The 27,280-nt window shown below is 46.7% G+C and overlaps 2 long non-coding RNA genes across 2 annotated transcripts in view; both read left to right on the top strand.

Annotated features, from left to right (window-relative positions):
* The window catches only part of LOC310853040, a 484,331-nt gene that overhangs the window by 12,247 nt on the left and 444,804 nt on the right, over window positions 1-27,280 (top strand). The gene's annotated exons all lie outside the window — the stretch shown is intronic.
* The window catches only part of LOC310853044, a 182,502-nt gene continuing 161,463 nt past the window's right edge, over window positions 6,242-27,280 (top strand). The window contains exon 1 of the long non-coding RNA XR_014568521.1: window positions 6,242-6,571. This is a non-coding gene — a long non-coding RNA (uncharacterized lncRNA). The remainder of the gene's footprint in view (window positions 6,572-27,280) is intronic.

The raw sequence follows: 27,280 nt of genomic DNA, 5'->3' as shown, positions 1-27,280 counted from the left end.
GGCGAACCAGAGCAGCGCACGGAAACGCCATTTATGTCCCATTAAACTTTAATCAGTTTAATGTAAATGCCCAGTGCGCTTCCATCGTCACAAGTCCCACTACAGCAGAGTATTTCGCACAGCAGTTGAAGAAGGGCAGGAGAGGCAGTATCTTTTCAAAGAGGAGTCTTGGAGCATGCGGCTTGTAACTCAAAGATAAGGTTTATTTACAAAAACAAAAACAACCCTGGCGAAGAACCACACATCTCAGCAAACACGCCCAAAAAGGGGAGAAGAGGGAAGAACAAACACACAGGAGACTATTTATACAAACTCATGTTCCTGGAAGCCTAATGACCTCCAGCTGCTCAGTGATTAGAGCGTTTCTGCTACCCTTTAACCCTTTGATAGCAACACCCCCTCTCGCTCGTAACACTGAGCTGTACCAACCTTAATTCAAATTTAAACCTGAACAGAAACATTTATGAGATTGCGGACTCAAAGCTTTCGTAAAACCGTCTGCAAGGTTTTCTTGGCTTGGACAATACTTTAGTTCAATTAAACCTTGTTTTACACTTTGGCATACATTTTGATAACGGATATCCAAGTGTTTTGTGTGTGCCTTGAATTGACCTGATTTAGCTAGTTTAATACAAGGTTGATTGTCTTCCCACACTCTGATAGGTAGGGAACATTCTCCAAACAATTCTTGTACCAGTTGCTTATAAAATTCCAGTTCTCTACATACATCTGATAATGCATTGAACTCAGATTCAGTTGAACTTAAAGCTATAAGTGATTGCTTTCTTGATCTCCAACCAATTAGTGCATTTCCAAATTTTATCGCCATTCCTGACACTGATTTTCTATCTGGTCCAGCATCTGCCCAACTGCTGTCGGCCCAACATTCAAGTTGTGTGCTGCCCTCTGCTGATAATTTTAAGCGAAACCTTTTGGTAGTTTGGAGATACCTTAAAACTCTTTTTACTCCTTGCCAAGCATGCATTGATGGTTTTTCAGCTTGTCTACACAGCATGTTGACAGCATATGTTATATTGGGCCGAGTCCACTGTGCAATGTGGAGTAGACTGCCTATCGCTGACTGGTAAACCCCAGGATTACTGAACTCTGTCTGTTGCTCGGCTTGAGCATCCTTTATGTAACTTAGCTCCATTGGGGTTTTAACACCAGCACAGTTGTCCATTTTAAACCTTTCCAGCAACTGCTGGATCTTAGCTTCTTGGCTGAGCCAATAGTTCCCATTTTCATCTTGCTGAATTTTAACTCCTAGATAAACAGATACATTGCCTAGTGATTTTATCTGAAACCTTTCTCCAAGCTTTGTGGCAAATTGTTGTGCAAGTTTATCATCCTTTCCACTGTATAATAAATCGTCAACAAATATCAAGACTGCTTCTTGTTCACATCCCGAGCCTTTTAGATAAAGACACGCATCTGCTGCGCTCTTTCTGAACCCCATGCTCTCTAGAGCATCGTTTAAGCAGGAATTCCAATTACGGGCGGACTGTTTCAACCCATAAATGGATTTGTGTAGGCGCCAGACCTGGTTTGGCTTGTCTCCTTCAAAACCCGGTGGTGGTGTCATATAGACTTCCTCCTGTAAGTCTGCGTTTAAATAAGCCACATTGACATCAAAATGAAACAGCTTATTTCCCTTCTTAGCTGAAGAGGCTAAAAGCATTCTTAATGACTCCGATCTTGAAGTAGGTGCATAGATTTGAGAATAGTGAACACCTTTGCGCTGCGAAAACCCTTTTGCAACTAGTCGGGCTTTATATTGCACCTCCTCAGTAGTTGTGGGCTTTAAACGATATACCCATCGACACCTACAGCTTGTTGCCCTTTTGGAAGCTCTGTACTTGTAAACACACCGAGAGACTTCATTGAAGCCATCTCTTTTTCCATTGCTTCCTGCCACTTAACGGCTTCTGAGCTTGGAAGCTGTTGTACCTCCATATAGCTATCTGGCTCACACTGTGCCATATTTACGTATACACTTGTCACCTTAAACCGCTCTGGTGGCTTGCCCTTTGTGGCACGATTTGACCTGCGCAATTGTTCCTCTTGTGCCCCCTCTGACCGTTGGCTGTCAGAATCTGTCTCAGACTTTATACCTGGATGTGCCTCTAGGGATAAAGACCTCCGTTTAGATACCTCCCTTGGGCTTGGTGTTGCAGGCAACCTGCTTCGCTTTTGCTGTCTGCTAGGCCTACTGACTGGCGATGTTGGAACACTCCTAGATTCTGGCTTTTCTACCTTAGGAGAAGAACCTTGTGCCTGGTCAGAATCTGCATCTGAACCATGTGCACCATCCTCTTCTGGCTCACTACTCTCTGGACTTTCATTCTCAGCATAAATGCCTAAATCATCTCTCAAAATGTCAGGGTTAGCATGTAAGTGAGTCCATCCAGATTGCTCACAAAATTCAGCGCTCCTACTGAGGACCACTCTTGTAGTATCCCCATTTGGGTTCACGAACCTCCAAGATTTGGCGTGTGGTTCGTACCCACAAAAGATGAGTTTCCTAGCCCTTGGACCTCCCTTTTTCCTTAACGCTTTTGGGATAAGTACATAGGCTGGACATCCAAACACCCGAAAGTAATTAATTTTGGGCTTCTTCCCATATAAAGAAAAATATGGGGTAGTGCCAATTACAGAATTATATACTCGATTCAGAATATGAGTAGCCGCCTGCCAAGCTTCCGCCCAGTAACTTTGAGGGAGTTTAGCATCAAACAACATAGAGTTTGCCAACTCTTGCAGAACCCTGTTTTTACGTTCGGCCACGCCTCCTTCTTGGGGGGAATAAGGTGTAGACAGACGATGCTTAATTCCCTTTTTCTTAAAGAAATTCTGCAACACAGACCCGGTAAATTCTGACCCTCTGTCTGTCTGAAAAGCAAGTACTCTAAAACCGAATTCAAGTTCTACTGCATGAACCCAATTTTTAACTGTTTCTGCAGCATCTGCTTTTGTTTTGAGAGGAAAAAACCATGTAACCTTTGTTTTGTCATCCGAGAGACACAGTGCATACCTCGAACCTCCCATGCTAGCAACAGGCATTGGGCCACATAGGTCCATATGCACAAGTTGGAATACTTTGTCAGATTTCCTATCTGAACTGGGATAGCTGCATCTATGAACCTTCGCCCTTTTGCATGCAGTACAATCCAAATACTTAGTACATTTGTTCATTTTGCACCCTTCTGATAATTCAGGTTGCCTTTTAACATACTGAAAATTAATATGTCCCAGACGGCGGTGCCATAAATGGACACAAGAATTATGGGTAGGTGAGTTCACACAACCAGCATGAACCTGTTCAACTTCATCTGGACTTGTCTCAAAATAATATAACCCATCTCTGCATTCCACCTGCAAAAGAGATACGTTATTCTTTGAAATAGTGCAAACCCCATTTTCAAACACAGTTTTAAACCCATTTCTATCAAGTTCTGACACAGACAAAATACACCCTTCAATCCCTTTAGCACGTAGGCATCAATGTCTGTTTGCAAACAATTCAGGAACACTGTGCCTACGGTCTCTAAGGAACGTTTAGTTGAATCTGCCATTGTCACAACTTTAAGGGTTTGCAAATGTCTGCAATTCTGCAAACGGACACTAGATGGCGCCACCAGGTGGTGAGATGCACCACTGTCGATCAACCAGCGTAGATTGCTGCCTTGGCCACGCCCTTGCATCAACGCCATTACTGAAGCCATGTGCTGTGTGCTGTGGGAGTAGCCACGACCTCCTCCTCTTCTTCGACGTCCCCTGGAACTCCTTGTCTGGTAACTAGGGGTAACGGCCTTGGTGCTGTCTTGACCAGGTTCACGTGTGCAATTCCTAATTAAATGGGAAGGGGAACCACAGCGAAAACAGTGTCTAGCTGCAAAAGCATTTACTGTGTGCTCAAACTCAGCATCAACACTCTTAGGCACAGCATAACTCCCCTTTAAAGACAAACCTCTTTCTCTTTGCCTTTTATCCTGTTCATCTGCAAGCCGAGATGAAATGTATTCAAGGGTTAATTCAGTTGAAGGCATAGCTTCCAAAGTTAGAGCTAGAGTCTCATAGCTTTTATCAAGAGAAGACAACAATATGTATGACTGCTGCTCCATAGAGAAAGGAATGCCCAGCTGTCTTAGTTGATTAAAAGCAGACACCATTTTGGCAATATGTTCTTTCACACACGCTCCCGGTTGGAGACGTAAATCAAACAAACATCTTGTAGCATGGATCTTGGCCCCCGCAGTGTTTCTGGAATTTAGCCGCTGCAGAACCGTCCAGACCTCATGCGTGTTCTTTAACTCAGAAACGTAAGGCATTTGCTCTGGTCCCACTGCCAAAACTAGTAGACCTTGGGCTTTCCTGTCACGTTTCTGTGAAGCTGCTGCTGTTGCTTTGTCTTCTGCAGACGCGTCTGCAGCTGCCTGTAAAGGCGGTGCTTCAGTGCAACTCCACAACTCTTTTGCTTGCAACCAAACCCTCACTCTAGCCTTCCAATCTTGCCAATTTTTCCCATTGAGTCGCGTAAACGGGACAGAAAAACTTTCCTGGGACTCTGCCATCCTCCCTGGGGCTTAGGAACGATACTCACACACCTGTAGACCGTCTCCCAGCTGCTGAGGTGGCTCCTTGAAGAATAAGATGTCTTCCAGCGCGTACAAACTGCGCAGTGCCTGTTTAAAACTTTTCTAGGCACGTTGCAGGACTCAAGCTGCTTTGAAGGCTTTCGTTGTCGGCAACCGCTTCTGTCTTCGCTCCAGTCCTTTCATAAATCACTCTGAACTGCACTCCTTAGCTCCTTCTTGACGTACAAACACCATAACCTGTCCCATTAAACTTTAATTAGTTTAATGTAAATGCCCAGTGCGCTTCCATCGTCACAAGTCCCACTACAGCAGAGTATTTCGCACAGCAGTTGAAGAAGGGCAGGAGAGGCAGTATCTTTTCAAAGAGGAGTCTTGGAGCATGCGGTTTGTAACTCAAAGATAAGGTTTATTTACAAAAACAAAAACAACCCTGGCGAAGAACCACACATCTCAGCAAACACGCCCAAAAAGGGGAGAAGAGGGAAGAACAAACACACAGGAGACTATTTATACAAACTCATGTTCCTGGAAGCCTAATGACCTCCAGCTGCTCAGTGATTAGAGCGTTTCTGCTACCCTTTAACCCTTTGATAGCAACAATTTACCTCCCGCTGGAATGGTACCTATTTATCTACTTGCACTTTGATGTGCTTTCAAACTGCTAGGTTGGCAGGAGAGACTACCTTACACTGCATTTAAAACCAAAATAGCATTTGGATAGAAACTGTTTCTCAGGCGGCTAGTCCTAGTCTTTATAACCCTGTACCTTCTTCTAGAAGGCAGAAGCTGAAAGAGATCATTTCTGGGGTGCGCACTATCCTGCGCTATCTCTGCAGCTTTCTCATGGCACCTGGAAGCATCAGGGCTGACCGGGGGGGTGGGGATGGAGGGATGGAATTGGATGGGGCAGAGCAAACAGAAGACTAACACTCCAGCTAAAGAGGACCCTGCCTTAACATTGGGAAATAATGGAATATCTTCTTTCCAGTCCCATGGCATCCCCACGCAAGACTTGATGAGAAAACAAACAATGGCTTCAGCTGGCCAAAGGACCACATCTTAAGGAAGAACCTCCTGACAGTAAGAGCTGTTCGACAGTGGAATTTGCTGCCAAGGAGTGTGGTGGAGTCTCCTTCTTTGGAGGTCTTTAAGCAGAGGCTTGACAACCATATGTCAGGAGTGCTCTGATGGTGTTTCCTGCTTGGCAGGGGGTTGGACTCGATGGCCCTTGTGGTCTCTTCCAACTCTATGATTCTATGATTCTATCTTCCGCATGGTTTGTGAGACTTCCTGAAGTTTCCAAAAGAAGCCCCTAAATTGTTATGCATATTCTGGACACAGAAAAGGAAGTCTGTCTCCACGCAGCGCATAGTTAACCTATGGAACTCCCTGCCACAGGAGCCAGGGGTGGCCATCAGCTTGGGTGGCTTGAAAAGAGGATTGGACAAATTCACAGAGAAGAGGAGGGCTCTTGATGGATGCTAGCTCTGGAAGAAGTAGAAATGATTCCTGTTACAGAAATTATGGGGGGGGGGGTGTTACATCTTTAAGTTTGTTAACAGTTACAAATATTATGCCTGAATGTATCCTTTCGACTTGACAGCTCAGGGAATAGACATAGCTTTATGAATCATATGAAATCAACACCTTTGCCAAGTTCCTCCATTCCAACACCATTTTGCCCTCGGAAAAAGGACTCTTTTCCCTGCCGCCTCCCCAAGCTTGAAGACATGTGTACACTCCAGGAAATGCCCAGAGGTGACAATTGCTGGGCTCATTGTTCTCCAAGGGAAGCCTAATCCCATCACCAGACTTGCCAAGGGGTCCAGACAGGCAAAGGAATTTCTATTGTACTTTTGGGTGGTGGGACTTCAGAGGTGTTTGCCTGTGCTCATCTCATACCTGGGTCTTGCCCTGACATGTCTGCTTATGCTAATCTTGTACCAAGGACTTGTCTGGACATGTTTGCCAAGGTTAACTCTTCCCCTTTTCTGACCTGTCAGTGATGTAGCAATGATGCTGTACGAACTGTATTCTGGGATATGGTGGGAAAGTTTTAAAAGTCCTTGTCACCCCATCCTCGGGGTTCAAAATTCCTCTTTGAATCTGTTGCGCAATAAACTTTGGTCTACAGCTATTTGCTCCGGTTGGTGGCTGGACTCCTTCCTTTATTCTGCCCAACCAGCTGGGTGGCTGAGTAGCCTCACACCTAGATTTTTCCGTAACAATTCCGATTCCCTGTTGCTGGAAACTGCTGGAGGGGAGAATTGCTGGTACATAATAATAATAATAATAATAATAATAATAATAATAATAATAATAATTTATCCCCGCCCATCTGGCTGGGTTTCCCCAGCCACTCTGGGTGGCTTCCAACAGAACACCAAAATACAATAACCTATTAAACATTAAAAGCTTCCCTAAAGAGGGCTGCCTTCAGATGTCTTCTAAAAGTTTGGTAGTTGTTCTTCTCTTTGACATCTGGTGGGAGGGCGTTCCACAAGGCGGGTGCCACTACCCAGAAGGCCCTCTGCCTGGTTCCCTGAAACTTGGCTTCTTGCAGTGAGGGAACCACCAGAAGGCCCTCGGCGCTAGACCTCAGTGTCCGGGCAGAACGATGGAGGTGTTGTGATCAAATCCTGCTTTCTGATTTCTCACAGGCATCTGTTTGGCCCCTGTGTGATTAGATGGGCCATTGGTCTCCTTATGTTCTTGCTTTTAACTATGGCATATTAGGGCTCTATCTGACCCCAAATCAGCAAAGTGTTTTTACAAGTGTGGGACAACTTTAAAAATAGCCAGTGTTGTCCATGCGCACTCCAGAAACCTCTGTTCCACATGCTGTCCTTGTCTCCATGTGAGGTGTGGCGGCCCTTTGATAAATGTTCCCTCTACTCTTCACCATCCAACCAAGACATAGATGATGAATTGCAATTTTCTGAAGATGCTTTGAAACTTGTTGCCGTCTCTGTTTGGATTCTTGGAGGGGAAAAGCATTCAGAACAAATTCGAGCTGTCGCACACTCCGAAGAACAAATGAACTGTTCTCCCTCTCTCCCCCTTTCTTTGGTGCTAAAGATGAAAGTTTTAAAACGCAATAATGTTTTGTCTAAATTCTTGTGGAAATAGCTTATGACCTTTCGTAAAGCGATGTGGTTTCGGCTTTCCAGTAAGAGAGCTCCCAGCTAATGATTTAGCTCTATTTTCTAATAAATATTTGGCAAGAGACGAGCTCCCTTATAGCCTCTGGTCATTAGGGACCTATTATTTATGAGTCAGGAGTGAATCATTACATTTGGCAAACACCGCTGGCTTTGTGGACAATGTATTTTTCCACTCGGTAGCAGCAAACGCTTGTAAATTCTTCCTCAATATTACCATTAAACTATCTCAAAACAAACTCCTTCCCACTTTGCCATAAATTCTCCCCATTTTCCCGAGCGCCGGTGGTCTCGCTGCCAACGGCAGGGAGCTGGGATAGAGGTATCACCGCTCAACTGCTTGGTTCTCTCTGGGCTCGCCTTTGACCAATTATCCCCCCATTTAAGACGGCAAATGGGTTTTGCTTTGCTCTCCTCCCTCGCAGGGAGGGAAATATTTCTTCTCCTGACATCCTTGGAACCTGCAGACTTGGGAGGCAAATGGAATGGACCTGTGAGGTCACACAGTGCGCAGGAAGCGAAGTGGGTATCTCCTCGCCGAGGGCATCGGAAGGTCGGGCGTCCTGTGGCAGCGGCAAGAGGGCAGGCTGGGGAAAAGCAGGCATGAATCACTCAAGTAGTAAGCAGGCTTCCAAAAAGGAAAAAGAGAGAGAAAGAAATCTTCCAATGTGTGGACAGAGGAAAGGAATCTATTCCGATCTGGAAATGCTTGACCGCCTGACCTTCCTTTCGGAGTCCTGGTATTTTGTGTTCTTGGAACAGTGCTTGTGGAATAGAAGTGATATCATCTCTGTGATGCATTTGTTTATTTAGGTTTCAGTTTGTTTACTTGGTTGTGGTGGGGACGCGCACACACACACTTGGCCCAAGGCAGGGTGCAATAAATAGCAACACAACTGCATCATCACAAAATCAGACAGATGAGAGTGCAAACTAGCTCACAGCCCCAGAGCCTGCTTAAAGAGGCTGCCAATTATTATTATTATTATTATTATTATTATTATTATTATTATTACTACTACTACTACTACTACTACTATTTCCATGTGCTTCACCCTAAAAATAGTAGCCTGTTGGTTTTTGACAAGTTTTATTTGAAGGGCTGAAAGTCGCTCATCAGTGCCAATAGGGACTTCTGACAAGAGCTTCACAAGATCATTTTTGATAGCAAAGCCTACTCCATGTATTCAACATTCTTGTTCAGGTAGATCTTTTACAGAAGAAACTCTAGCCTTCTTTTTCTTCCTTCAGTTGTCCCTCACCTGCTCTTTGAGTTTCTTGAAGTGCTGCAATATCGATGTGAAAACATCGCAGCTCTCTTGCAATGATGGCGGTTTTGCTTTCGGGAGTTCTGCATTGGGAGTTGAGGTCCAGCAACCTCTGTAGTGCCAGAAATTAGCTACCCAGGTTTAGGGCCAGGGCTGTAATGTAGGAATTTTTGGAACAGCTAGGCACCTGCGTACAAACCCCTGACATAAAACTAAAACATGAGAGAGGGCACTTGCTCTTCATGCAAAGGCCTCAGGTTAATGTGTAATTATCCAGTTTGTTTGTGGGTTGGAGTAGGATCTGTAGATGCCCCCTCCTGCAGTTACTTGCATAGTAGAGGGATTGCGAAGGCATCTTGAGAAGGGAGCAGGAGGCAAGGAAGCCAAGCTCAAAAGCAGCCCACCAAACAGCCTCAGGATTCTTCTTCCAAAGAGGAGGGAAGCTGAAATATACTCGGAGTCGAGTGTGAATTTCATGCTCTTTATTCAGCTCATGGTAGCAATGAATGAATCTTTCCCCAAAACGTCTCGCTATATATACATTATTTACACGATGGGCCCCGCATGATTGGCTAATTCCGGGCTGCTCCTGTAGGCCAATCAGGTTGCGGATTCACCTCCTCCAGAAGCCTGATTGGCTGCTCCTGCAAGCCAATCAGGTCGCTGATTCACTTCCACCTGGAGCTGGATTGGGTGGCTCCTGTGGACCAATCAGACTGGGATTCAGCTCAGTACATAACAGAGGCCCAGACATGAGGTCAGCTGGAGGCACTGAGTGAGTAGCGAGTAACAAACCCAGGGTGGGTTGCAACATGAAAACCCAATATTAAAAACCGTACAAAGCAAGTGACAATCAAGATAATGCAATCGTAGAAATAAGGTGGGTCTTGAAAATATCCTGCAAGCAGTCAAATGCTCAGTCAAGTAGAGGAGAGTTCCAGAGGGCACATTTCATGTGTAGAAACTGGGATGGTTCTCGGAGAATAAGCTATACAGTGGTACTTCGGGTTACATACGCTTCAGGTTACATACTGTCAGGGGCTCAGGAGCAGAGGCACAGGGGAGAGAGGAAATGGAGAGCGAAGGGGAAGAATCGGAGGGCAGCGTAGGGGAGTATGACAGTGGCCCGAGAGATTCCATGAGCTTCTCCAGCGAATCAGAAGATTCCCAGAGGGGGGCACCGATGGCCAGGGCAAGGGGGGTCCCAGGGGGGACGCACCAGAAGCAAGGGGCCAGCGGGGACTCCCAAAGCAGCAGCGGGAGATCAGGACCAGTTCCCCCACCAGAGCGTAGTGGGGGGGAAGAGTCCCATGTATCAGGGCCAGCGTCTCCTCCAGCAGGGAGAGAAGATGAGTCAGGGCTGACCACGCCTCTGTTGGAGAGTGAGGGAACGGAGGGGAGGTCAGGCCCAGCTAGCCCCCCCCCCCCCGATGTTGGAGATAAGCAGTGTCCAGTGCACAGCGGAATGATGAAAAGTACGTGCCAACATGCTCTATATTACTTTATTTACACTTCAAAGCTGGTAATTTACAGAAAAACATCTTCCCTCTGCCGGAGCAGAGAAAGGCATCCTCTCTCCTCTAAAGCACGGAGAGAATCACACTGAACTGCAAAGAACAGTGAAAAACAGGAAACCAGTGTACGTCACATCCAGTCTCCTTTCCCGTGAGAAAACCCAACAGCACTTGACTGTGGAATGTAAACATTGTCTTGTGACAAGCACTTCGCTGCTCAGTGAAGGAAGCAGAAACCAACATCCTCCCCCTTTCTGTGAACATCACTGGGCAGCGTGTTCGTACAATATCAGTACAAACCCAACTTCTGCACATAGGTACAGTGTTGATCCCTTGATACAATCTTGGACAATACATCAGCAGGAATTTCATTACCTGGCATATAGGACACCGTTACGAGTCCCTTTTGAATACGTTCCCTAGCATGTTGCAACTTCAATTGCAAGTGCTTCGTGCTTTGCTTACAACCTTCAGAATTCAGCAAAGCCAAACATGCTTTGTTGTCCTGGTAAACCTGGATTGGACATTTGACAGGAATTTTTATGTCTTTGCACAATTGTAACAACCATTCACAATCCTTAAGTGAATAAGACAGTGCATTCAGTTCAGCTTCACAAGTACTTAAGCTAACTGTTGTTTGCTTCTTGCATGACCAATCAAATAGACCCTGATTGTACTTATAGCAAACTCCAGACGTACTTTTCCTGTCTGTAGTGTCACTTCCAAAACTTGCATCTGCAAATATCTCAAGACCACCAGACTTCTGATTGTTAAATCTCAGTCTGTAATGCATAGTGCCTTTCAAATACCGCGCTATGCGTTTCAGAGCTTTCCAATCCTTAACAGTAGGATTGTTGACTTGTCTGCTTAGCAAATTACAGCTAACAGCAATGTCAGGTCTTGAACATCTGGCAATGAAGTTTAGCTTGCCTAGCACACTTCTGTACAGTGTAGTATCAGAAAATGCTTCTCCAGTGTCATCTACCTGATAACCTGTTGTCATCGGTGTGTCTACAGGGTTAGCATCCATCAGGTTTAGTTTGCTTAACACATCAGCAATTTTACGTGACTGGTGTACTAGAATGTTACCATCTTGATCTCTCTCTATTTCCAGAGATAGGTAGTTGTTTACCTCACCAAGATCCTTCATGTCAAAGTGCTCTTTCAATTGAGCTAGGGCATTATTGTACATTGTGACATCCTTCCAAAAGAATAAAAGATCATCAACATAAAACAAACAATACAGTTTCTTTTGCCCCTCCTCTTTGACAAATACACATGGATCAGCTTTCCCTTGCTTAAAACCTAGAGAAAACAATACTTCAGTGAGTTTTGTGTGCCAACACCGTGCACTTTGTTTGAGACCATAAAGGGACTTCTTCAGAGCACAAACAAATCCCTGTTTTACCTGTACGCCATCAGGTGGAAGCATATAAAGTGATTCATCTAGAGATCCGTACAGAAAAGCTGTATTCACATCATGGTGACTAATGTGTAGATTCTCTTCTGCAGCTAGCTTGAGCATAAGCCTAATGCTCTCATACCTCACGGTGGGTGAGTAGGTCTCGTGATAGTCTTCACCTGGTACCTGTGCAAAACCTCTGGCTACCAATCTGGCTTTGTGTCTGACTATCTTGCCATTTTGATCTGTCTTCGCTTTGAAGACCCATTTGCTTCCAAGCAGTTTCATTCCTGGAACTACTGGAACAAGGTCCCATGTTTTGTTCCTTTCCAAGGAATCAAGCTCAGCCTTCATGGCATTTAACCATGGCTCAGCTTCCTTTGAATCCAAATCCTGGATTTCTTGGAAACTTGAAGGTTCAAACACCTTCTTGGAGCTTTTAACAGCTGTTACTGCTATCTTAGCAAACTCATCAGCAAATCTCTTTGGAGGTCTGCCTTTTGTGGCTCTCTGTGACCTACGAATTAGTCTTAAGTCTTCAATACTCTCCTCTTCCTTCTTAGGAGAAAAGTGACCTATTGTGAACAATGGTTCCTCTAATTCTTGATCAGAGCTTTCAGAGGGTCGCATAGAGGCTTTCGCACTCTTGAAATCCTCTGAATCACCCGATTCAGTTTCAGACTCAGAGTCAGAACCTTCATCAGTGGGTGTGGGTTGTTGCGGTTGCTTTTGACTATCCTCAGTCTCATCACTGTCATCAGGATAACATTGGAAAATTCCCACATTCTCCCCCCACTTGGCATTGTACTCAACACTTCTTGTGAGCTTAATTGCCTTAGAGTCAGTCATCATTATTCTGTAAGACCCTTTCTGATAACCTAGAAAGATACCATGCAATCCACGCTTGTCTAACTTGGAGTTTTGTGGTGAGTGAACCCACATGTCAGAACCAAAAATTTTCATGTGTTTGATGTATGGCTTCTTGCCAAACATCTTCTCATAGGGGGTACAACCAATCGCTGAAGATAACCTGCGATTATAACTGTAAGTGAAACATGAGAGAGCTTCGGCCCAATAACTCTCTGGAAGATTGGCATCATGCAGCAAGGTTTTTAACCCTTGAAGCAATGTCTGATTTGCTCGTTCCGCAAGTCCATTCTGCCATGGCGAGCGAGGACTAGACAAATCGTGTTGAATTCCTTTCTCAGTCAGAAAAGCTTCAAACTGCTGAGAAGTGAATTCTCCCCCGCGATCACTGAAAAGAGTCTTTACCTTCTTACCATGCACATTTCCCAACCAAGCACAGAATTCCTTGAACCTTGGAAAAGCCTCTGATTTCTGCTTGAGATTGTACACATAAATATACCTGGAAAATGCATCAATGAGAACCATGAAGTACCTGTTTCCACCCAAAGAGGGCGCTAGTGGTCCAACCAAATCAGCATGAACAACCTGGTATGGTTCTGTAGCTTGCCTACTAGACACCTTACCTTTCGCAGCCATTTTCACTTTGTTTGCTGCGCATGCCTTGCACTTCATGTGGTACCTGCAGGGTTTAATAGTCATACCTTCAACCAAGGCAGGCATTTTAGATACTGCCTCAAAATGCAAATGACCAAATTTTCGATGAAAATCGTGAATACATTCTGCATGCAAACTTTTGTTAGAACCTGCAATGCAACAAGTGTCATCCTGCACAACATCATCAAAATACAAAACATACAAACGATCAACATATTCAGCATGCAATACATAATCATTTTTCTTTGTGATGATGCACCTTTTGTTCTTAAAGGAAACGTCAATTTTCCGCTCATTCAGCTGTCCAACGCTGAGCAGATTATGCTTGGCATCTGGCACATAAAGCACATCCTGTATCGATAAGTCCAAACTGTGAAGAACAACAGTTCCGTAGCCTTTACTGGGGATTGTGTGGTCATCCGCCTGGTGAATCGCACCTTCCTGCGGTGTAAAAGACACGAACAGTCGCTTATCGTTGCACATGTGATGCGTTGCAGCCGAATCAACAACGAAGAAAGATCTAGACGTCTTCTGGACCTCTGCAACCTTTGGAGTGAAGCGTGAGACCATTGCCTTGTGCTGCGTTGTCCTGGACACCGGACCTTTGCCTTTGCCTCGGCCTTTTCCACGCGATGAGCTTTCGCTGCGCTGCTCTGTCTTGGCCCTGGGATATCTGCATTCCCTCTTCATATGGCCTAGACGTCCACACGTGTAGCATTTCACTGCCTTCAAAGCTTTGGCGCCATCTGGTGGTTCCACTGCACTATGGGATGACGTCTGTGAAGTCTCCCCCTTACCCATGCAGCTAGCACCCCGGCGGTCTGCTCCATTCTGAATCATGGCAGTATCACTGGCTACTGTGAGTTGAGCATTTGGCTGATTGGCATCAAATTCCCCACTTGCCTCATCCAGCCTTCTGCAGCTAGCCATCATGACTATGGCATTAGCCTTCTGCGTCATCTCTGCTGCTTTAAATCAGGCTGCTTTATACAAGCTGCGTCTGTGTACAGCTGCTTCAATCAAAAGCAAATTCAAAACAGCCTCTGCCTGTGAACCTGTGCCTTTCTGCTTAACTGCTTTGCTTATCTGCAGCTGCTTCAAACCGCATTCCAAAGGCAAGTTCAAAAGTGAAAGTTCTCTCTGCTGTCTTAAATTCATGCTGCGACACTGCTGCAGCTGCTTTACTTTCGATTTCCCCCAGCATAGGAAAAATTTATCCTTCTAGCCTTTTGCCTGTGCCACGGCAAAACCGGCTATAAAAGTTCAAAGTCCAGCCATAAAGCCATTAATTAGAAGCTGGCAGGCTGCCCGGAGCTGTAGCACATACCTCATCAAATCATCTTGATGCGCAGAGATATCGTCCGATCCGGCCCTCTGCATTCCGATCCTTTGCCGGCACTCCAATTCTTTGCTCCTTTGTTCCTTTGCCAGGAGCCCGATTTCTGGAGTCCATTCTCAAAACACTGCGTTTTTCTGGGCCCGGAACCAAATGTTGGAGATAAGCAGTGTCCAGTGCACAGCGGAATGATGAAAAGTACGTGCCAACATGCTCTATATTACTTTATTTACACTTCAAAGCTGGTAATTTACAGAAAAACATCTTCCCTCTGCCGGAGCAGAGAAAGGCATCCTCTCTCCTCTAAAGCACGGAGAGAATCACACTGAACTGCAAAGAACAGTGAAAAACAGGAAACCAGTGTACGTCACATCCAGTCTCCTTTCCCGTGAGAAAACCCAACAGCACTTGACTGTGGAATGTAAACATTGTCTTGTGACAAGCACTTCGCTGCTCAGTGAAGGAAGCAGAAACCAACACCCGAAGGGGGAAGCAGTGACAGGAGCAGTGTAACGGTCAGGAGAAAGGTTGCCGGCTGGGCGCGCGCGCCAAGTTCGAATGTACAGGCGCGCGGGACAGCAGAAAACCCGGATTGGGAACCAGGTCCTAAAGCCCGCCGGAGGCGGGGGGAAGACTCAGGGGACTCAGCGTCAGAAGAGTCCAGAAAGGGCAAGACCCCAGCGGACAGGCGGACCCAGAGGAGGAAAGAGCAGAGGAAGAGGTGGAGCAGGGCTAGAGTCTTAACTGGTGTCTGGGGGGAGGAGATTCAGACGGAGCTTCAGCGGTCTAGAGTTCAAGACGTAGAGCTGCGCGCCGCGGCTTTGAAATCGAAACTGAACTTCAATAAAGACTTTTGTATATAACAAGAACTGGCGTTGGTCCTTTGTGAGCTGGGACCTAGGGCAGCTCTGACACATACGCTTCAGGTTACAGTCTCCTCTAACCCAGAAATAGTACCTCGGCTTAAGAACTTTGCTTCAGGATGAGAACAGAAATCATGCTCCGGTGGCGCAGCAGCAGTGGGAGGCCCCATTAGCTAAAGTGGTGCTTCAGGTTAAGAACAGTTTCCGGTTAAGAACGGACCTCCAGAACGAAGTAAGTACTTAACCCTAGGTACATCCTGGGGTCGAAAGACCAGCTGGCAGGCCCCCAGCTGAATCATCTCTTTCTCAGCCATGACGTGCTGACCTCTGGCCCCGACATAAATCAGTGACTCAAGCCTCCCAGACTTGGGCACACTATACTCAGCAATGTAAACGGCGCAACAGAAGAGGCTGAGGCTTGTGGATACATACTAAGAACTATGGATTTATTCAACATAAATTAGGACAAAGAAACATGTCGTCTCTCCTTGCCGTCTTCTCAGAGAGAGAGTCAAAACAAAAGCAATACAGCAGAAGTTCTGCTTATGCCAGCAAACTGTGCTGGAATGTAAACAGACAACTAAAGGTAGAATAGAATCTGTCAACAGAAATATATCGCAAGGCGGGAGGTTCTTGTTCGGTATGCATTGATTAGGGAAAGGATCCCAAGAAAACTGCCATCGAGCAACTTGCCATCGATGAAGACTCTATACTGGCTTACTTGCAGAGATGGTTCTGCCATTAGCATCAGGGCCGGCTCACCCATGAGACAAGGTGACACCTTGGCCTCAGGCGGCAGGTTCCACAGGGGCAGCAGACCCTCATTGTAGATCTTTATTACACCTGTGTCCCTGATGTAGCTCTTCATTCGCCCCTTCTTCCCTGGCAGCGAGGGGGGGCATCATTTTGTGGCTCGCTTCAGGTACCAAAATGCCTTGAGCCGCGCCAGATTAGCATCGTGTTGAAATCTGCTCCCCAATTTCTCCCGTGTTTTCTTCTCCCACAAAAAGAGACTCCATTTTCTCATCCTCAGAGGGCTTTGGAATTTATTTCGGATTTCAGTGAGAGCAAGGTTTTGAGCTTGCCTTATCACTGCAAGGAGAGAGGAAAGTATATCTTGTTCCTGCATCCTGCAGCCTTCCTGGCTGCCTGCACTTCCTGGTATACGGGGAAAAAGCAGATGGGAGGAGTCACTTTGCGATGTCTCCGCCCCCTCCCCATATGGGAAGCCGCCAATAAATTGTGCATTTGCCCAATGCTTTGGTTGTAACACTTTAAGAATAAAAACCTTGACCCGAGGGGGCTATGCTTTATCAATCCAGTTGTTGTTCTGTACGCAGCCAACACAGCTTGGGTGGCAAACGACTCGGATGAGGAACATTTCATTCGTTCCTTTCTTGCCTTCAGTCACTTTTTCCTGCTTTCTTTCAATTTGTGGCTTTTTAGAAGAACATTTTATTATGACATTCTAACACAATACTCCAGCTGAAGTCTTCGCTGAGTCCAACTCAGTCTCCAAAGCTGAAATCAGCAGAACAGTAAATGAGAACATAATGGAAATGGACACCGTTTCCTCGTGGAAAAAGCAGACTTGCCTATAAAGTAGATTTTGCCAGCTTGGTGTCCTCCAGATCTTTTGGAATACAGCTCCTATCAGCCTCAGCCAGCACTACTGGGAACAGTTGCCCATAATATCTGGAGAGCACCAGTTTGGTGAATGGGTTTAATCTCTGTGGGGTTTGGGGGGGCGGGGACCCTGAAAGAAACCTGTGCATATAACTTGAAGCGACCCCGGAGTGAACCTAAGCTGAGGTCTAAAATGCTGGAATAACTTTTTCCCACCTCCTGATGCTTGGATTGTGCTTCTAACATTTCCAGTTCAGGCTGGGTTCTGAGGAAAACATCCCGGGAGACCCCCAATAGCGTGGGGGAAGAAGGAGCAGAAGCAAGAACAAGACCCCCACGGCGGTTCTGCCTCTGAAGTTTCAAAACACCCCCCAGTCCTCATTTGGACAGGAGCCGATCCTTCCCCCCACGAGGGCAGGACTTTTGACATATTGCTGGACCGCTTCCTTCTCCCCTTGCTCAAGAATAACAAGGCCTTGAAATATGCCCTCATCGATCATCAGCCGTTGAAGATGGTAAGGATCCAAAGAGAAGGGGGAACGAGGAAAGGAAATGGACGGAAGATGGGCAAAGCCATCCTTCTTCTGGTTCCATTTGCTGTTGCTCCTTGTTGACACACACCAGAAAAATAAATAAAATGACTAGGGACTTTTTTGACCCAGGCTGAACTGCAAGTGGGATGAGGGCTTCTGACTTCCTGATGAGCAAGAGAGATGTTGGTTGGGCTTCATTTCTGCCAAGAACATGGCCTTCCCAGAGAGGTCCTCCGAGTCCAGGGCTTGGCGAGTTCAGAGTGCTACATTCCCTTCTCTTTTCCTAACCTTTGGATGTTTTGCATCATGGCGACTGGGTAGCCAAAAACAGGGTACTCTGGAATGTTTAGCCTACATAGACAGAGGGGAGGGAGAGAAGGGCAGCTTTTCCAGAGAAGAACAGAATTGTAAATAAGAACATGAAATGAGACTGCTGGATCAATGGCCCATCTAGTTTTGCATCCTGTTTTCACAGCGGCCAAGCAGATGCCTGTGGGAAACTGGCAAGAACAAAAAAATCAAAGAATCATAGAATTGCAGTAGGGAAGGGACCCTGAGGATCATCTAGTCCCACCCCCTACAGTGCAGGAATCTATCCTTTCTCCTTCTGTGATGGAACTCCTATTTGGGGACTTCCCTGGCTTTTTTCTAGCCCACGTAGGACCACTCTGGATAGTTGGCCTTGGTGAAGATTTGACGTTTTCATCCCCAAAATGTTTTTGATTTGATTTTTTTTTATAATATTTTTTATTAGTTTTATGAAATACAGAAAAAAGAATAGAGAGCATATTATAGAAGTAGAAAAAGAAAGTTACAAATTTTCTTGTTCTTTTTTCCAAATCTACTGGACTTCCCCGCGTTTTTGATTTGAGTTCCTACTGAAATGAGGCTGCATTTTAATGTTGTACTTAATCTTGGTTTTAAGTTGTATTTTAATCAATTGTTTTTACCTGGTGTTAGCCACCCTGAGCCCGGTCTTGGCTGGGGTGGGCGGGGTATAAATAAATTATTATTGTTGTTGTTGTTATTGTTATTGTTATTAAAATGGCTAGTAGCCATTGATCCCCGTACAATGCATGAATCACAGCTGAAGAATCACTGGCAAATGGCCACCCAACAACTGCTTAAAAGGCGCGTCCGCCGCCACCCAGGGCAATCCATCCCATTGTTGAGCAGCTCTCGCCATCGGAAAGCTCTTCCTAATGTTGACTCAGAATCTCCTTTTTTCTCATTTGCATCCCTCGGTTCTGGTCCTACTCTCCAGAGCATGAGAAAACTAGCTCTGTCTTCCATGTGACAACCCTTTAAATACCTGAAGATGGCTCTGACTCTCCATCTTCTCTTCTCTTCTCCAGGCCCAACATCCCCAACTCCTTCAACCATTCCTCATAAGGCTTGGCCTCCAGAATGTTTCAGCTCTAATGACACGTCAGGAAGTTTTCACAATTGACTTGAAAATTGTGTCCACGCAAACCAGAAAGCAAGTGGTTAGCCTGTCGCTGGGCATGAGCCAATTTATGCTGTAGGAAGAGAAGGGATTAAACATAAAATAAAACCGTATGGACATCCGGGTTTATACCACTTAAAGAAACAGCCAGAGAGTCAAGGGAAGAAATCAGCGAGCCAACCAGCCATGTACCCAGGGAGATCGGTGCTTTCCCCAAGGGCGAGCAATGAGTGCCCAAAATTGTTCCGCCATGCATTATTCTTAACAATTCGCAAAGCTGGAACTCTCAGCTTTATGATGAGTAATGGCACCTCCCCCCCCCCCCAACTGGGTGGAAGACTGATTCACATGATTTCCCCAGATGTGGGAGAGAAATTTGATTCAGATTGCATTGAAAAGTGAACCTACCGAATTAAGACTTTCTGAAACAATATGTCAAACATAATCCAGCCATCCTCAAAATGAACACCTCTCTAAATTGTGCGGTGCAATGTGTACAAAAACTTCATGTACTTGAGCATGGTGTGCATATCAGTGCATATATAAAATGCAAAAAGGTGTTACTTTGGGGAGAAATGTTTTGCAAAAATGTGTGTTTGGGGGTTTATCCATTTGCTCCGCTGCAGGAAAACCCCTGGTTTAGAGTTGAATGGGAGCAGACAGTATTCAGATTTTCTGCAGGTTGCCTTTTGTTCCGATTTATCGCTAAAGAGCAGGTTTTCCAAGGGAAAGCCCGAAGCTCTTGGACCCAGACTTTCTAGGCATGGGAAAAGTGTAGACAAGCCCTTAGACAAACGAGTAGACACAAAGGTATTTAATGAGAGAAATTGAGTAAAATGCTGGTTAATTTTCACAAGGCCTTTTTTTTTAAGCATCCTGATGTGGAGATGTGGAGAAAAGAAGACCTAAAAATTGAGAAGATGACAGAAAACAAAATCTAGGGATATCCCTAGAAATGTAAGGAAACTTTTCTTATATGCTACTATTGCCGCGAGGATACTTACAGCAAATTATTGGAAGAGCGGCAAAATCCCAACTAGACCTGAATGGATATTGATGTTGGTAGAATACGACGAGTTAGCTAACCTCTCTGAACAGATCAAAGATAAGCCTAAACATGAGTTTATCTCAAACTGGGAATCTCTGAAGAGCTAATTAAAAAACAATTGCCATAATCTGAACACAGTTGTAGCCTTTGAGTAATTTCTGTAAAAAGTGTATGTCAAAGGAAAATGTAAATGCTTTTTAATATTTATATATTTGTTAAATAAATAGTTAAGATAAGCAACAAGCTTATTAAAAATAAAGTAATATGGAAAGAATTGGAAGTCAAATGTTGATGAAGAACATTTATTGTTAGAAAATTTGTGTATACATTCCTTTTTTATGACTGAGTTGTGGATAACAATTAATTCAAGTTTCTGTTGTATGGATGCAATTATGAACAATAAAGGAGAGAGAGAGAGAGAGAGAGAGAGAGAGAGAGAGAGAGAGAACAGGGTGCTGGATAAGATAGGCCACCATTGGCCTGATCCAGCTGGGTCTTCTAATATTCTTATGCCTGGGGCCATCAGTGGCATAGCATGGGTTGCCAGTGCCTGGGGTCGTGCAGAGACGACTTCCCTCCTGGAAAAGGTAGTTCAGGTGCTGGAATCTGCCCTGGGTCTTCCATTGTGAAGATGGATACAAAAAAATCATTCAGCCAGTGGCATAGCATGGGTGGGGAGGAGGGAATGACTGCTCCCCACATTATATGGGGGGCGCCCTTTGCATGGTTGCGTGCAACCCCCTGGACCCTATGTGGCACAGGTTTAGCTTCGCCTTCCCCAGGTGGGATACCTGGAGGTCTCCACCTACCTCAGCCAGTTGCCCAATCCCACCTGGGGAGGCGTTGCCAAGGTGATCAGGCCAGGTAGGGGGAGGGACTACTTGCCCACACAATAGGGGGAGGATCTTACCTGGGAATCATTGGTTGGCTACAGAGCTTCTCCCACCCTACCCACCCTCAGTTAAGACTTATTTTGCAGGTTAACCTTTTCTCCACAGGTACGCGGGCACTGCTGCATCAAGGTCGCTGTTGAAGGGTGGGAAATGAATTCTCCTGGGTTGGTAGGTTTGCCTTTCTCATAGCAAAACGTCACAACTTTGGCAGTATCAGGCCTTGGGCGGAATCTTTTAGTCTACCTTCCCTAAATGGGGGGGGGGTAGCATACAGCGGTGACCCACGCCCCCCTTCTCTTTGTGGCGGCGATACCAGGGTTCCCCGTTAAAGGGGTTGTTTGAGGCAAGGCTTTGGCTGTACACCAAGAGGTTGTCATTGCTCTCCCCTGCGACGTAACGGGGGCGGGCTCTCTTTGCTTGAACATATGTTCTCCAGAGCCAGCCCATACCCCCCCACACACTGGATAACCCTGATGTTCCCCAGATCCCTGGCGGGGGACTGGGAGGGATAAACGCCCAATGCCTGAGCCAAGGTCTACCCACATCTGAAACATAATAAAGTTGTGGCCAATTTTAATCTCATAGCATGTTGTCTTGAGTCGTTATTCCACATGGGGGCCGCCCAGGGTTTGGGGGAACTCCGCCTGTCCACGCAAATGGATGGATTACGCATGCACATTTAGCTGCCTAACAGTGTCTGCATCACCCAGAAGACCACAGAGATAAGAAAAGAAGAGTCGTTCCATTGTCTGGAGAGGTGTCTTCCTGGTCCACATGGAGAAGAAAGAGAAGAAACAGAGAACCAGGTGTTGAAATTTGCACACCTGGAAATTTTGCGCTTGGGGCAACCACCCCATGTCCCCCCACACACACACACGACGCCACTGGTGGCTGTGACTTCCTTGCAAAGCCTCCAGGAGATACGGGTTGAGGGTTGAGGTTACATAAAAGGGGCTCTTAGCTTCAGAATCAACCCCCCGACACTTTCCCGCACGTGCCTCTCAAACAAAGCTCTCGCTGCCAAGGAACTGCAAGCCGGTCGACGCAAATGAATGAGGAGGTAACATCCCCAAGTATCTTTAACATATGAGCTTTTTACTTCACACTGTCAGGACCTTCCGCTCCAAAACATACATTTGCTCACTTAAGAAAACAGCTGAAATCTGGTTAGGACTTGGGAACAATAAACTTACTGTTGCCCAGATCCATTTACATTGGCTCAGATGAACAGAGAGCACTGACATTATATATATATATTTGTCAGCTTCTCTTCTCTTCTAACATTCATGTGTCCCCTAGTTGCGTTAAAGGAACATTTGCCATTGGGTGGAGTGGAACCTACTTAGGGCTTAAAGCCACTTATTTTTATATTGATTTGCCACCCCCTTTAGCATGTGTTAGGGACGCGGGTGGCGCTGTGGTCTAAACCACAGAGCCTAGGGCTTGCCGATCAGAAGGTCGGCAGTTCAAATTCCCGCAATGGGGTGAGCTCCTGTTGTTCGGTCCCTGCTCCTGCCCACCTAGCAGTTCGAAAGCACGTCAAAGTGCAAGTAGATAAAGAGGTACCACTCTGGTGGGAAGGTAAACGGCGTTTCCGTGCGCTGCTCTAGTTCGCCAGAAGTGGCTTAGTCATGCTGGCCACATGACCTGGAAGCTGTACACCGGCTCCCTCGGCCAATAAAACGAGATGAGCGCCGCAACCCCAGAGTCGGCCGGAACTGGACCTAATGGTCAGGGGTCCCTTTACCTTTAGCATGTGTTGGAATGAAGGGGACTGTCACTTGATGACAGTCACAGTCTTGCTCCATGTTCCCCATTTAAAGACAACCCCCTTCATTGATCCTTGCTGCTCGTCTGCCCAACCCACACATCCTCCTCATGCCCGAGGGGCGGGATTTAGTTATCATTATTTATCATTATTATTTATTGAATTTATATATTGCCCTATACCCAGAGGTCTCAGGGCGGTTCACAGAAAAGATCAACATAAAAACCACAGTATATATAATCAAAACAAAAGCAACAACCCAATAATACACCCTCCCCCCCAAAAAAGAGAGACACGTTTTAAAAGGCCATAGGATGTCAATCAGATCAACCAAAGGCCTGGTTAAAAAGGAACACTTTTGCCTGATGCCTAAAGGTGTATAATGAAGGTGCCAGACGAATCCTCCCTGGGGAGAGCCTTCCACAGATGTGGAGCCACTGCAGAGAAGGGCCCGCTCTCGTGTTGCCACCCTCCGGACCTCTCGAGGAGGAGGCACATGAAGAAGGGCCTCAGAAGATGATCTCAGGGTCTGGGTAGGGTCATATGGAAAGAGGCAGTCCTTGAGGTATTGTGGTCTTGAGATGTTTAAGGCTTTATAGGTCAAAACCAGCACTTTGAATTGGGCCCGGAAACTAATCAGTAGCTAGTGCAGTCAGACCAGGATCGGTGTTGTGATTCCTGCATGGTAGGAGGTTGGGCTGCATGACCCTTGGGGTCCCTTTCAAATGTCCAGTTCTGTGATTCTTTGGACACACACTCATGGGTGCTATTCAACTACCAGCGGTACAGTGGTACCTTGGGTTACAGACTCTTCAGGTTACAGACTCTGCTAACCCAGAACTTGGGTTAAGAACTTTGCTTCAGGATGAGAACAGAAATCATGCTCCGGTGGCACAGGAGCAGTGGGAGGCCCCATTAGCTAAAGTGGTGCTTCAGGTTAAGAACAGTTTCAGGTTAAGAACGGACCTCCGGAATGAATTAAGTTCTTAATCCGAGGTACCACTGTACTCAGTGGCGTAGAGTGGGGGGTGCAGGAGGGGCTGGCCGCACCGGGCGCAACATCTGGGGTTGGGTTAGGGGGTGCAAATCCATGGGTTAGGGGTGCAAATCCACGGGTTAGGGGGCACAAATTACTTGCCTTGCCCTGGGTGCTGACAACCCACGCTACACCACTGACTGTACTTCATCACTTGGCCATAGCCAAATGATGGCACTCATTCCTGCAGGAGGCAAGGACGGCCACCAACTGTGATGGCTTTAAAGGGGGATTAGGCACAATTCATGGAGGAGGAGGAGGAGAGGGTTATTGAGGGACGCAGGTGGCGCTCTGACGCAGGTGGTGCTGTGGGTTAAAGCCTCAGAGCCTAGGACTTGCCGATCGAAAGGTCGGCGGTTCGAATCCCTGCGGCGGGGTGCGCTCCCGCTGCTCGGTCCCAGCGCCTGCCAACCTAGCAGTTCGAAAGCACCTCCGGGTGCAAGTAGATAAATAGGGACCGCTTACCAGCGGGAAGGTAAACGGCGTTTCCGTGTGTGGCTCTGGCTCGCCAGAGCAGCGATGTCACGCTGGCCACGTGACCCGGAAGTGTCTCCGGACAGCGCTGGCCCCTGGCCTCTTAAGTGAGATGGGCGCACAACCCCAGAGTCTGTCAAGACTGGCCCGTACGGGCAGGGGTACCTTTACCTTTACCTTTACCTAGCCATGTTGGCTCTGCTCTGCCTCCATAGTCAGAGGCAGCCATGCTTGTGAAGGCCAGTTGCGTGGCGAGTCCCCCCCCCCCCGTGGAAATAATGATACGTGACACAATTATTAAGGTTAATGGGCTAAATAAGGCCACAACTTTATTGGTTACAGGTGATGAGCGGTATTGGCTTAGGCATTGGTCCTAACCGACTATTTCCGACTCCAGCCCATCCACTTGAAGTCCAGGAAGGGTTAACCACCAGTAGGGGGAGTCCTGCTGATGAACATCATCTAGGAACTCCCCCAGAGTCACCGATAGGGGGCGTGCCTTGGGCCCTCACCCCCATAGGCTTCAGACAGGGCCACACCCTCCGGAATCCTTTACCGGACTACCCTTCAATATGTGGGGCAGGTGATGGCACTTCTTCCCTTCTTCCATCTACAGAACTATACCAATGCCTAAGCGCCAGTACCAAGGAAGTTGTGATGATTTGCTACGAGGCAGGCGAAAACCAAGGGGCTGGTGCCAATTTGCCAAGTGGAATAATTCCTACCAGGCCCCTCAACGATGACCAACCAAGGTCCATAGCAAGGTCAAGGAACGAAAACCTTTAGGGCAAGAGGGTGGGAAAAGCAGGAAGAGCTGGCAGGCGGCAAAGAGGGAGATCCCTGGCCTGCGTCCTTCTTTAAATAAGGCAGGCCACACCCCCAGAGCCAGCCGATTGGCTGGCCAGGGGGTGACGTGGCCAGGGATTCCCCCAATTGCGCCGCCGCATTTAAAGCCCTATATGGCCTAGGACCCTCATACCTACGGGACCGCCTCTCCTGGTATGCCCCACAGAGAAACTCACGGTCTTCAAATAAAAACATCTTGAAGGTCCCAGGCCACAGAGAGGTTAGGCTGGCCTCAACTAGAGCCAGGGCTTTCTCGGCCACGGCTCCAATCTGGTGGAATGCTCTGTCACAAGAGACCAGGGCCCTGCGGGACCTGACATCTTTCCGCAGGGCCTGCAAGACAGAGCTGTTCCAGCAGGCCTTTGGTCAGGGCGCAGCCTGACCCCCTCCTCTGGCAATCTGCACAGAATTTTGCTTGATGGTTGCCAGCAATTTGATTTTAATTTGATTTTAATTAATTTTGTAATGAATGTTTTTAGAATGTTGGATTATTTTGATTGTTGTTAGCCGCCCTGAGCCCAGCTTCAGCTGGGGAGGGCGGGATATAAATAAAATTTTATTATTATTATTATTATTATTATTATTATTATTATTATTATTATTGGGGCATGAAGCCCACAACCCCACCTCCTCTGCAGGGCAGAAGTGGCTTTGCTGGAAACCGCAGGAGGGGAGAGTTGCTCTTGTCCTCAGATCTCGCTTGCGGGTTTCCCATTGGGGCATCTGGTTGGCCGCTGTGAGAACAGGATGCTGGACTGGAAGGGCCATTGGCCTGATCCAGAAGGATCAGGCCTCATTTTGTGAGCAGATTCCCCCAGGAACATGTCTCCTTGTGCAAAGAGGCCCATTGTCTGCACGGGGCTCCCTGTCCTTTCTTCGCCGACTCAAGACATTCCTCGCCAGGTCTTGATGTGGTCGCCTAGGCCATAATAGCCCCGCCGGTGGCAACAGAGGGGAGAATGCAACGCAGGCGGGTCAGAGGGGAAGCCACAGCGCATCTCTATTTATAGCCGTCCTCTCGGAGGCTGCCACTTACAGCTCTGCATTCCTGGGACGGGAAGGAAAACCGAGAGGGGCCTTGGAAATAGCTCCAAAGACTTTGGCTATAATTACGCAGCCGTGTCTCCAGTTGGCCACGCAGACACGGACCTTGAAGGGTGCAGAGGAGAGGAGGATCACAGAGCCATGGCTGAACTTAGAAGCGTAGAACTGAATCGTAGAAGGGAACCCAGGCGATCATCTATTCCAACCCCCTGTAAAGCTAAGCAGGGTTACCTGTCCTCCAGGTCTGGCCTGAAGTCTCCAGGCTTGCCTGGCCTCATCCGAGGGAAAGTGGAGGTCTTGAATTCCCAGGTGGCCAAGAGTATAGATATACAGACAGTGCTTTTTTTCTTTTAAAAAAATGTTTAGGGGTACTCTCATTTTGACTCAAGAAAACCACCATTTTATAGTTCAAATGGGGGGGGCAGATTCAGTAAATGGACACTGGGAATAGCAATGGAACTGACGATTCACTGTACTAGAGAAGAAATTAAAATTTTAATTTTTTTTAGTTTCTTCTCCCGTTAGAATCACAAAATGTTTAGGGGTGTGTATACCCCTGTGTCCCCCCAGAAAAAGCACTCTATACAGATATAAATATGGCATACCCTCCGAATGTCCCGAATGTCCTTTCCAGGGACCGTTCTGGAATTGCAAAAGCCGTGCCACCGCGGACTGTCTTGGCAGAGTGGTGCATGCTCTGGTTATCTCCCGCTTGGACAATTGCCATGCACTCTACGTGGGGCTCCCTTTGAAGGTGACCCGGGAACTACAATTAATCCAGAATGCGGCAGCTAGACTGGTGACTGGGAGCGGCTGCCGAGACCATATAATACTGGTCTTGAAAGACCTACATTGGCTCCCAGTACGTTTCCGAGCACAATTTAAAGTGTTGGTGCTGACCT

The sequence above is a fragment of the Podarcis gaigeae genome (genome assembly GCF_964106915.1).
Source record: "Podarcis gaigeae genome assembly, chromosome: 9".
Lineage (NCBI taxonomy): Eukaryota > Metazoa > Chordata > Lepidosauria > Squamata > Lacertidae > Podarcis > Podarcis gaigeae.
This window is presented reverse-complemented; position numbering and strand designations above follow the sequence as displayed.